Genomic DNA, 10,105 nt, shown 5'->3' with positions numbered 1-10,105 from the left:
CTCTGGACCCATCCTAGTGCAAATGGAACTAGCAGAACTAAGAAGCTGCTCTCAAGTTCCCCCACGAGTGACCCATATGGGAACTCAGCTGACTCTTAAAACTAGATTGAAAAAAAGTCATTTTGACCAGCTTGATCTTAAACACCTACCAAAAACAGTTAAGCCAAAACACAGTCATTCCTGGGAGTAATGAAGGACAAGAACAACTAAAAAAAGAGAAAACAGCAACTAGCCAACAGTCTCCATGGGGAATGTTCAGTCAAGTATGGCCTTGGCTTATCCTCCTTGAAGGACCTCTATTAGTCCTCTTTATGTTTCTTCTAATAGGACCATATCAATCAAATTGCCTACAGAAGTTCCTGCAAGATCAGACACACAAATTTACTAATTAGTCAGTCAATCAACTACTTCTTTAAGACCACTAGCCCCTGATGCCCAAGACGAGATCTAGGACTCATGACCAACTCCTCTAGCTCCAGAGACTCTGCCCCCACATAAAACCCTCTTTAACAACTTTTCCAGATTTTACAACCCCTCTTTCACTTCCTAGGAATGACAACTACTCTCTGTCAGGTTCACTCTGCTTGTTCTGTCTGCTCTACAGTATCCCCTCAAGAAGCAACAAACCTAAACTTCCCATACATCAGATGATGAGTCACTAGCCAGGCAAAGACTGGTAGATCAACTTCACTCACATGCCTAGGCACAAAAAGCTTCATTACCTACTTACTTTGGTTGATAATTTTTCAGATTGGATAGATGCCTTCCCTAATTTCAGGAAAATTGCTGACACCATTGCCTCCATCCTCACTGAGGGGATCATTCCCACGTTCAGACTTCCCACCTTCACCCAGTCAGACAACGGTCCAGCCCTCACTTCCCAGGGAACATGCAGACCAGTGCCTTTCTGTGCCATTCACCTAGCACAACCAGGAACTGAATTGGACCCTCTTCAACTGGGTTACTCAGTCTTACTTCAGGGACTGTATTCTCAATCATTGGAACCTCTGTGCATGGGACCCCATACAGTCATACTTACTACCCCAATGGTGACCAAGCTTTTAGATATTCTTCCTGATACTATGTCTCCTGCCTTAAAAAGGCACTTGTTCCAAATGTTCAGTCCTGGACTTCCACCACGCACATCAAACTCAAAATTTTTTGCCAACCGTCTTCTTTTACTAATCATTTTCTCTCAAGTTTCTATTCCAACCACAGATGGTGCTTCTACATTCAAGCAACATGGCACAGGATGACACCACCCATTCTCAGTTTAAGGGATGGAGGTCATGAAAAGAGCCAGATCTCTCCACCACCACCTCTACTGTGCTGTTGGTACTACAGCCAACCTTAGGATATATGATTTCTCTGCAGCAGAACCAAATGTCTCCTGTCACCTGTAGGAAGTTGGAGTTTTTAATCAGTGTCTCCTGGAGGGCTGTGGTGCATTCCTTCTGGAACACACCTGTGGGCCAGGGAACAGGGACTCAGATGACCAGGAGGTGCCAGCTAGCCCAACTCATAGGCACACTGCCACCTTCTGAAGACAGAAACAGAGACCTTAAAAGCTGGGAAAGAAGAGAAACCCCTTTTCTTTATGGGAGAAGCAACTGGAATGAACAGAGAAATTCTCCCCTGGAAACAAGGAGGACAAAGGAAAGTTCACAGTTTCAAGAGTTGAAGAAAAAGACTGTGGACCCAGAACTCTAGATCCTGGGAACTCAGGAATCAACATAAACTCAAGAGCTCTCAGTTGTAGAAGTGTGAAGAGAGTGTGTCGCTGACCCCAAAGTGGCTGCAAGGGGCTCTATAGAGAATACAGACATGACAGGAGCCGGAACCTTGGAACACAGGATAGGGAAGCACCATAAGGGATGGACAAGTGACAAGCTTTTGAGAGCAGGATATGACCATTGCACATTGTGGACATCTGTCCAAACATCACTGTGACACCCCAGGTCACCATGGAAATGCAAATTAAAACACATGTGAAAACAGTCCCCTGAGGGATGGTCAAGTCCAGGAGGGAGCACCGCACAGGCAGTAGGAGAGGAGCCCAGGCCCTATCCCTGCTGCTGAGGTGGTTCTGGTTGCAGTCACAAGCCACTCCCAGCAGCTGAGTGTTCTGGGGAGTGTCCACAAGATATCTCCAAGATGAAGACAGGACGTGCAAGAAAGTAGGCATTCTTATATGAAACTAAAGATGGTAAATGTACACATCTAAAAATAAATAAAATTCTGTACCTAAAAATACAGGAACTGTGTTCAGCATTAAAAATTTGGAGGCACAAGCTTGCCCTTCAGTAGGGGAATGGATAAATACTGTTATAGATCCAGTAACTAGAATGTTACTCAGCACTGAAGAGAACACAGCAATCAAGCTAGGGGCAATGATGCTCACATATAACCCCAGCAACAAGGAGGCTAAGAAAGGACAATGAGAAGTTCAAGGCAAGGTTCAGCAATTTAGCAAGGACCTAAAAATTTACAGAGATCCTGTTTCAAAATTAAATCTAGGACTCTGAATGAAGCTAAGTTGTGACACATGCCTGGATTTAGTTCCAAGTTTGAAGAAAACTTTAAAATGAAAAAAGAAAGAAGGAAAATATCTACCTATCACCTCATGGAAAGCCCTTGAGGAGGTTTTTGTGCACATCACTCAGGGTGACAGCCAGGCTGAACATTGTCATGCTGTGAATGCCAGGCAGGAGTCACTCAGCCAAGGTGAAACTACAGGATGGGAAATCATGAAGGTCTGCAGCAGAGAGGGGGAGTGAGGAGCAGCTGGAGCTCAAACAGTGTGAGGGCAGGACCTGTACTGTGCCAGGCCACACTGTTGGACACACATCTCTGTCTACTTGTCTAGTTCCACAGAATGCACAAAGGGACCCTGGTGTGACCTGTAGACTTGGCCAGAGGTTGATAAATTATAACAGAGTCTGGGGGTGGTGACAGAGGGGCTGTGGGAGCAGGGGGACAAAGGAGAACTCTGTAATTCACCCCAATTTTTCTGGGGACTCAAAGTATACTCAAAGATAAAGTCTAAAATATTCCCGTGTGGAATACATGAAGGGGCCTATCTTTTCTGCACAACCCCTTATACTGCCTAATTCAGTCTCTTCAGGTCTTAAATCACTTTCTTTATCATACAGTGAGCTCATTGCCTGCTGGGCCTGAGCTGAAGGGTCAGGAGAAAGAGCTGGGGCAGCCCAGCCTCATACTTCTGCTCCCTGGGAGGTTTTTTTCATGGCCTGTGTCACTGTGGGAGGGTTACTGTTACTTTGTTGACAGTATTAATTGGCAACATCTTCAGGCTCCAGGCTGCTGATAGTGAGAGTAAAATCTGTCCCAGATCCACTGCCACTGAACCTTGAGGGGACCCCAGATTCCAAAGTGTTTGCATATCTGATGAGGAGCTTAGGAGCTTGCCCTGGTTTCTGTTGGTAGCAGTGTAAATAATTGCTAATGCCCTGACTGGCTCTGCAGGTGATGGTGACTCTGTCTCCACGAGACACAGGGAAGGAGGATGGAGACTGGGTCATCATGATGTCACATCTGACAACTGCCATTGGAAACATAAAAAGAAATATCCTTGTAAGTAGTGATGTTCCAAGAGGACTTTCCTGAGTTGCCAAGCAGCACTGACTACACTGTGATTAGTAAATCGCAAGTTCTGTCCCTCCTTACCTTGGAGGCAGAGCATCAGGTGCCCCAGGAGCTGAGTAGGGGCCCTCATGGCCATGCTGTGTCCTGACTGGGACTGAATCCTGCACAAGGTGTGAGCAGCCTCTTAAGAAGTCCTCAGGGCAGTGGGCTATGCTATGGGCACATGCAAATCAACAGGGCTAAGCAGGCTGGGCACAGCTGCAGGGCTGGCTTCTCTCAGGCCCTCAACACTGACCAAGTGTCCCCATGTGTTCCAGGTCAGATCAAGACAGCACCGATTTGCATTTTAGAGAGTCTGTTTCTCTCTGGTGACATTTTGTTACTAAGTATAGTTTCAGGTTGTCCAATTTTTAAGAAGAATTAAGGTCTAGATTGAGCAAAGTATTTCATCCCTAAAATAAGGATTATGTAGAATAAGGTTCTTGTAGAAAATATGTAGTGAAGTGTTACAGAGGAGAACATCAGGTCATTAATATGCTCTCACATGTTCCTGGTGGGAAGATACCTTGGGTTTCATTTGAAATTATGTAATTGTGAAATAAAGTTTTAAAAGAAAAAAATAATTTAGAAGAATTTGGATTTATTCAGAAGCATTTGGAAGGGCTTTAGAGAAGAATTACATTTACATCACGCAAGGTCCTACAGAAGCACAAAGATAATACTAAGTTTACTTGGTTAACGTGCCTCTTGGAGATCTCTTTGGATATCTTTCATACAGGGACTCAGTGGTCCTGGTTTGATTTGGGGACCCCCATATCAGCCCCCTTTGCTGCCACTTGATCACATTCCCATGGCCCATCAACATGGGGGCTGACTAGTGGTGTCAACCTGATGACTTTGCCATCCTCTGCTTCTTCCTCAGCTCCAGCAGGTGCCTTAGCACAGCCTGAGACCTGGAGGAGTCCAGCTCGCACGGAAGCAGACAGAGCACATGGCCTGGGCCTGCTGAGAGCTGTGCCCCTGTCACTGGCTCCTTCAGGGATTCTAAGCCTCATGTGTCCCAAGCCACTCCAGGGGGGAATGCAGAGTGAATCCCTCCACATTCCCTTATCCCAAGGGTCAAGATTGTGCCCAGAGCTGTCCATTTCTTTAACCTCTTGTGACTCATCTCTGAGCTGGTGGCAGGTTTCCTCTAACCCCTGTTCCTGTCCTGGACTGGAAGAGGCTCTCCTGTTCTTACCACGCATAGCAGGACAAAGGAGGTGCTCAATAAATCAGACCTGAGGATGACAGTGACTGCAGACCCTGGTTTCAAGTGACATTCTTGAGTTACCATGGTGGGAATGGGGCCCTACATTTACAAGCAGAGCAGACTCAGGCCCTGGACTAACTGGAAGAGGCTGGAACAGGGGCTCCCACAGGTCTAGCTCAGGCTGGCACTGCCTGAAGGATGAACTGTGGCCCTGAGCTGGGTAAGCAGCTCTCCTGGGCAGTGGGGCTGAGGGCCTGAGCTGCCAGGCATGGGAGCCAGGGGGAAAATTCCTCCACAGCTCTAGATGCTGAGTGGAGCTCTGAGCCCACAGCCCATGGTAAGAGTCCAAGACCAGGAGCTCAGCCCTGGGTCTGGCTCTGTGGGGCAGCTGAGCTCAGCACATGCTCCATGGTTCTGGTGACTGACACCAAGAGGAAAGTAAACAAACCTTCTATCTCAGTCTTGTCAGAGCCAAATCCATGATGGTTAGAAAGATAAGGAGCATGTGTCATACACACAGATAAACTGTCTGTTTGCATGTAAGTTATAATTACTAAATCAACATATTATTAACTTATTCTTTTATTTGGAATCCATAGCATGAATTAAAATGTATATTACATTAACTGTAAATAATAACAACATAACCAGTTTATAAAATACAGATCATACATGCAGGTGTTTTGGCTAAGTGGTAGAGCACTTTCCTAGCATCCGTGAGCACTGGGTTTGCTTCTCAACATCATATAAAAAAATAAAATAAAGGTATTATGCCCACCTACAACTAAAAATATCAATGAAAAAATACAAATAATAAGCCAAGTGCAGTGGTGTACACCTGTCATCCTAGCAACATGTAAGCCTGAAGCGGGAGGATCAGAAGTTCAAGACTGGCCTCCACAATTTAGCAAAGCCCTGTCTCAAAATAAATAAAATAAAATAAAAAGGTCTGCAGATGTTGCTCTGCAGTTAAGCATAATGTTCAATACTCAGTACAAAAAAAAATAAAGATAATAAAGTATATTAAAAGGTTAAATTTTAGCCTTTTAAGATTTACTAAAAAGAGTTAAATACAAGTAGTTCCATAATAGGACATAGTTCATTATATACAAAAAGAACTGTATCAATAGTTCACAAGAGCACCTCAAATCAATAATAAAAATAAACAAGTCAAAGATAAGGGGTCATGACCAGGAATGCACAAATCACAGAAGGAAAATTAAAATATGTGACAAATATATGAAAATCCATTGTAAATTATAAAAATAAAAAATAAGATAAAATGTTATTTTTTGCATAAAATGGAGGGCAGATTTTTAAGAAGAATCTTGCATAGATCAGGGTTGGGGAGAGTGACACTCTACTGGTGGTGACAGTTGTTCCTGGTGGAATGGCCTTTGTCTTGCATGATCTGCTGATGGGATTCAAATGGGAGTTTTTCTGGATCCAGGGGTTATTTGCACACAAACTCACCCTCCAGAGGTGTCCAGGGCTGAGATCTGTATGCTCAACACTGATCACTGTGGCATGTTAGAGTGGTTGCATATTGGGAACAATCCAAATGCCCCCTATAAGACAGACACTGGGCTGGGTAAGCAGCTCCAAGGTGGAGGCCCTGCCAAGCAGAAACAGCCCTGGGTTCAGCCCACACAGAGGGTGAAGAGAGTGGGGTCCCCGTCAGCTTCATGTTTGCCTTTCCTGGAACTTAGCCTCCTGGTGAGGATCTGAGTTCCTGAAGATCTTCCATGACCTGGAACAACTCTGCAGGGCCATGGGCCTGGAGCACTAGAGTGAAGGCCTGTTCACCAGAGTACAGGCTCAGAGCTGCTGTTTTCATGTCTGGAGCAGCTGGTCATCCTCAGATGGGCTCCCTCTTTAGCAGTGTTGCCTCCTGTGGGAGCTCCTGGTGTACTCAGGCCACCTGAGCCCCTGTGGACTGAGCAGTGACCACACATAGCTTAGCACCCTGGGGTCAGTCTGAGGGCAGCACTGACATTGCAGCTTCTCCTCCGCTCCCCCTTCACCTCCTCCATGTGAGGTTCCCAGTGTCTGTTCCACACTACAGTGGGGACTGCAGTGGGCTTTGTGCCCTCATGGTGATTCATGAGGATAACTCACCACACTGCACACATGGCTGCACCATCTTCAGAGCTGTAGTCCTGTCCTCTTTCTCATCCAGGCCCACTGCTGACCCTTAGTTCTGACCCCACTCCATGAGTCCTCAGAGGAGGGACATTCTTTTAAGGTTGTGATGATCACAGGTTATAAAAAAAAATGGAAAAAATTCAGGAACTTGCCTGTGAGAAGAGTTAGTTTGCTGTGCACAGAGCCCCAGCAGCCATGAGCCTGGGCACTGGGCACAGTTCCCAAGCCTGAGGGCTCCTCGTGGGAAGCGGTCTCTGCCTCTTTCCCATGGCCTCTGATGTCAGGACCCTAGGCTGGGTTCTTAGTGGGATTTGTTTGCCATCTAGTTGCAGAGTTGAGGCATGGCAATTTGGTAGTTTTTGGGTATGGAATCCCAGATTCATAAAACTGATCCTCCTCCATCCATCACTAGGGCAGATTCTGTAGGAAACTCAAATGGTCCCTCTCCTCAGTAAGTTGTTCAACTCGATAAGTACAGAATGTCAACACTGCATCATGGATTCAGAAAACATACTGTGGAAACACACAAACAGACCCCCGACTCCAGACAATCACTGGGTCAGGACCTCAGTTAATCTCTCTGGAATCCAAATAAGCTGCTGTTCAACCTGTGGAAACACACAAACAGACCCCCGACTACAGACAATCACTGGGTCAGAACCTTTTCATTTTCCTGTTAGAATATCCTTCCAAAGTACCTTGGGCTTATATACATTTTTCAGACACATATGTCTTTCCACAGCACTAAGCCCTGATGAATCCAAATTTAAAAACTTTAGAGTAAAAAGGGTTATTTTAAGTTTATATTTGGGGGATATATACTCTTTCCCAATTCTCTCTTTTCACTTTAACATTTTAATAGTTTGATGAGCTCTTTCAACTATGCCTTTTCTCTGTGGATTGTATGGGATTCCTGTAATATGAGTAATGCCAAATGATGAGCAAAATTGTTTAAAAGAGGTAGAAGTATATCCAGGACCATTATCTGTTTTTAACTGTTTTGGAACGCCTACAGTGGCAAAATTTTGTAAGAAATGAGCTATAATATCCTTAATTTTTTTTTTCCGGTATGAAGGGAGCCCTTCAAAAATCTGGAAGATGTATCAACTGTAACATGCAAATATTTTAATTTTCCAAATTTTGGCAAGTGTGTGACATCCATCTGCCAAATATGGTTAGGTATCAGTCCTCTAGGATTGACTCCAAGATTAACTTGTGGTAAAAAGGTCACACAATTTTGACATTGTTTTATTATTCGTCTAGCTTGTTCCTTAGTTATTTTAAAACACTTTTGTAAAGTATTAGCATTGACATGGAAATTTTTATGAAAATTTGTAGCTTCTTCTAGTGTAGAGAAAATATGTATGCTTCACTGTTTTGAAATCTAAAACATGGTGAATTTGCTGCCCTCCTGCCTGTTCAAATACAGGGTATGCTAATCTTTGAGGTCCAGTCTCAGAATCTCATCTATCAACTATGGGGGTTGGGCATAAGTAGGTGGAGCTGTTGGTTGGACACTTATGCTCTCTGGTGATAGAAAGGTGTTAGTAACAGCCTCCTGTTGTAACTTATCCTGTGATGGATTTTCCTCCTTTCAATTTTCTTCCTCTGTCTGACTACCTTGACAGACCTTCTCTTTTACTTGATCTAACATGTCTTCTACAAGAGTCTGAAGTGAAGGCTTTGGACTAGGGAAACAAAATCGTATCATCATCCACAATGGCAATGTGCCAACTGGCAGAGTTCCTGGGTTTTTCTTTTCTCTCTTTCTTAAATCTTTACCATGATGGTCCCATTGTAATATATTCAACAACTCCTCCTTAAAAAGCCATGGGCTGCATTTTTGTATTGTATCGACGTATTCCCTAATTGTTCTTGATTTTACTGAGGTGCCTCCTTCCTCTAACAATTTACTTAACTTTCTTTTGGTTTGTTTTTTTTACTAATTTATGATCCCATATTTCTACTATAAAGATAACACAACCCAACAAGATAACAATAAACAAAACAAAAACAGAATAAAACAAAAATGGAACAAAAATTCATTATATCAGACTTTCTATCCTCCTGAAATGTACATCCGTCCTTTCTCCCTATCTGTTCTTCAGATGCAAATAGTTATTCCTCAGATGTGAGCAGTTTTTCTTCCGTCTCACCCATCTTCAGAGACAGGCAACTTAAAACAAAAGGGAAACAAAATGAAACAAGAATCTTAAAATGGCTACCCATCCTCTCTTCCTGCCCTCATGGGCGAGCAGTTTACCTTATCACTTACCCTCAGTCATTCCCCGTGTGGGCCACCAAATGCCGCAGTCTGGCTGGGCACAATTCATGAGCCACTTGTCAAGCAGAAACGAACTGCCACCACCAGTTACCGGTGAGCCTCTCAACCCCCACTCCTTTCTCTCTTGAGGCTGATTGGCTGGGTACAGGAGCCAATCAGCTGGAAGTTTCCTGGGGCAGCTTTGGCTGTGGCTCTCAACACATGAGTGACAAAAAATCACCCTCAGCTGTCAGGTCACCTGGAGTTTCACACCTCCTGCAGATTGGTGCCAGTGTCAAATTGCTTTTGTCCTGAACTCAGAATCCTGCAGCTATTGAAACAATAAGTCACACTTTTCCACAAAATTTTTAGTTAGATACACTCAGTTTCAAGAAATCTAATAGCATATAGAATATAGAGCAAGTTTACCCTGGAGCTTGATCTGTATAAGCTCTGGGAAACCCCAATAGGACCTGTTAAACAGGTTGGAGGAGAAAATGAAGTGACCTTGACCTTCGCCCTGATTTCCACTACAGCAATAAGATTGTCTGACAAGCATCTGGGGGAGATTGTGACTCTAACATGTTACCTTTACCTAGCTGACATTTCATTCACACTCATGGCTTGATCTATTCTTTAAATTTGGTGTTGTTCCATCTGTTATGTGATGTCATTCTGGGTCCTCCTCCTGACTATGGGCCTCCTAATCAGCCATCTGGTGACTTATAGAAAAGAAAGGAGAAGAGAATCAACATCAAGGAGAGTGTGTACAATTATCAATGTCATGGCTCTTTTTAAAGAACTGTCCTAATGGGTGTCAAATAAAAAATTGACTCCAC

The sequence above is a fragment of the Ictidomys tridecemlineatus genome, chromosome 12 (genome assembly GCF_052094955.1).
Source record: "Ictidomys tridecemlineatus isolate mIctTri1 chromosome 12, mIctTri1.hap1, whole genome shotgun sequence".
Lineage (NCBI taxonomy): Eukaryota > Metazoa > Chordata > Mammalia > Rodentia > Sciuridae > Ictidomys > Ictidomys tridecemlineatus.
The sequence above is the reverse complement of the archived record's forward strand: the minus strand, read 5'-3'. Positions refer to the sequence as shown.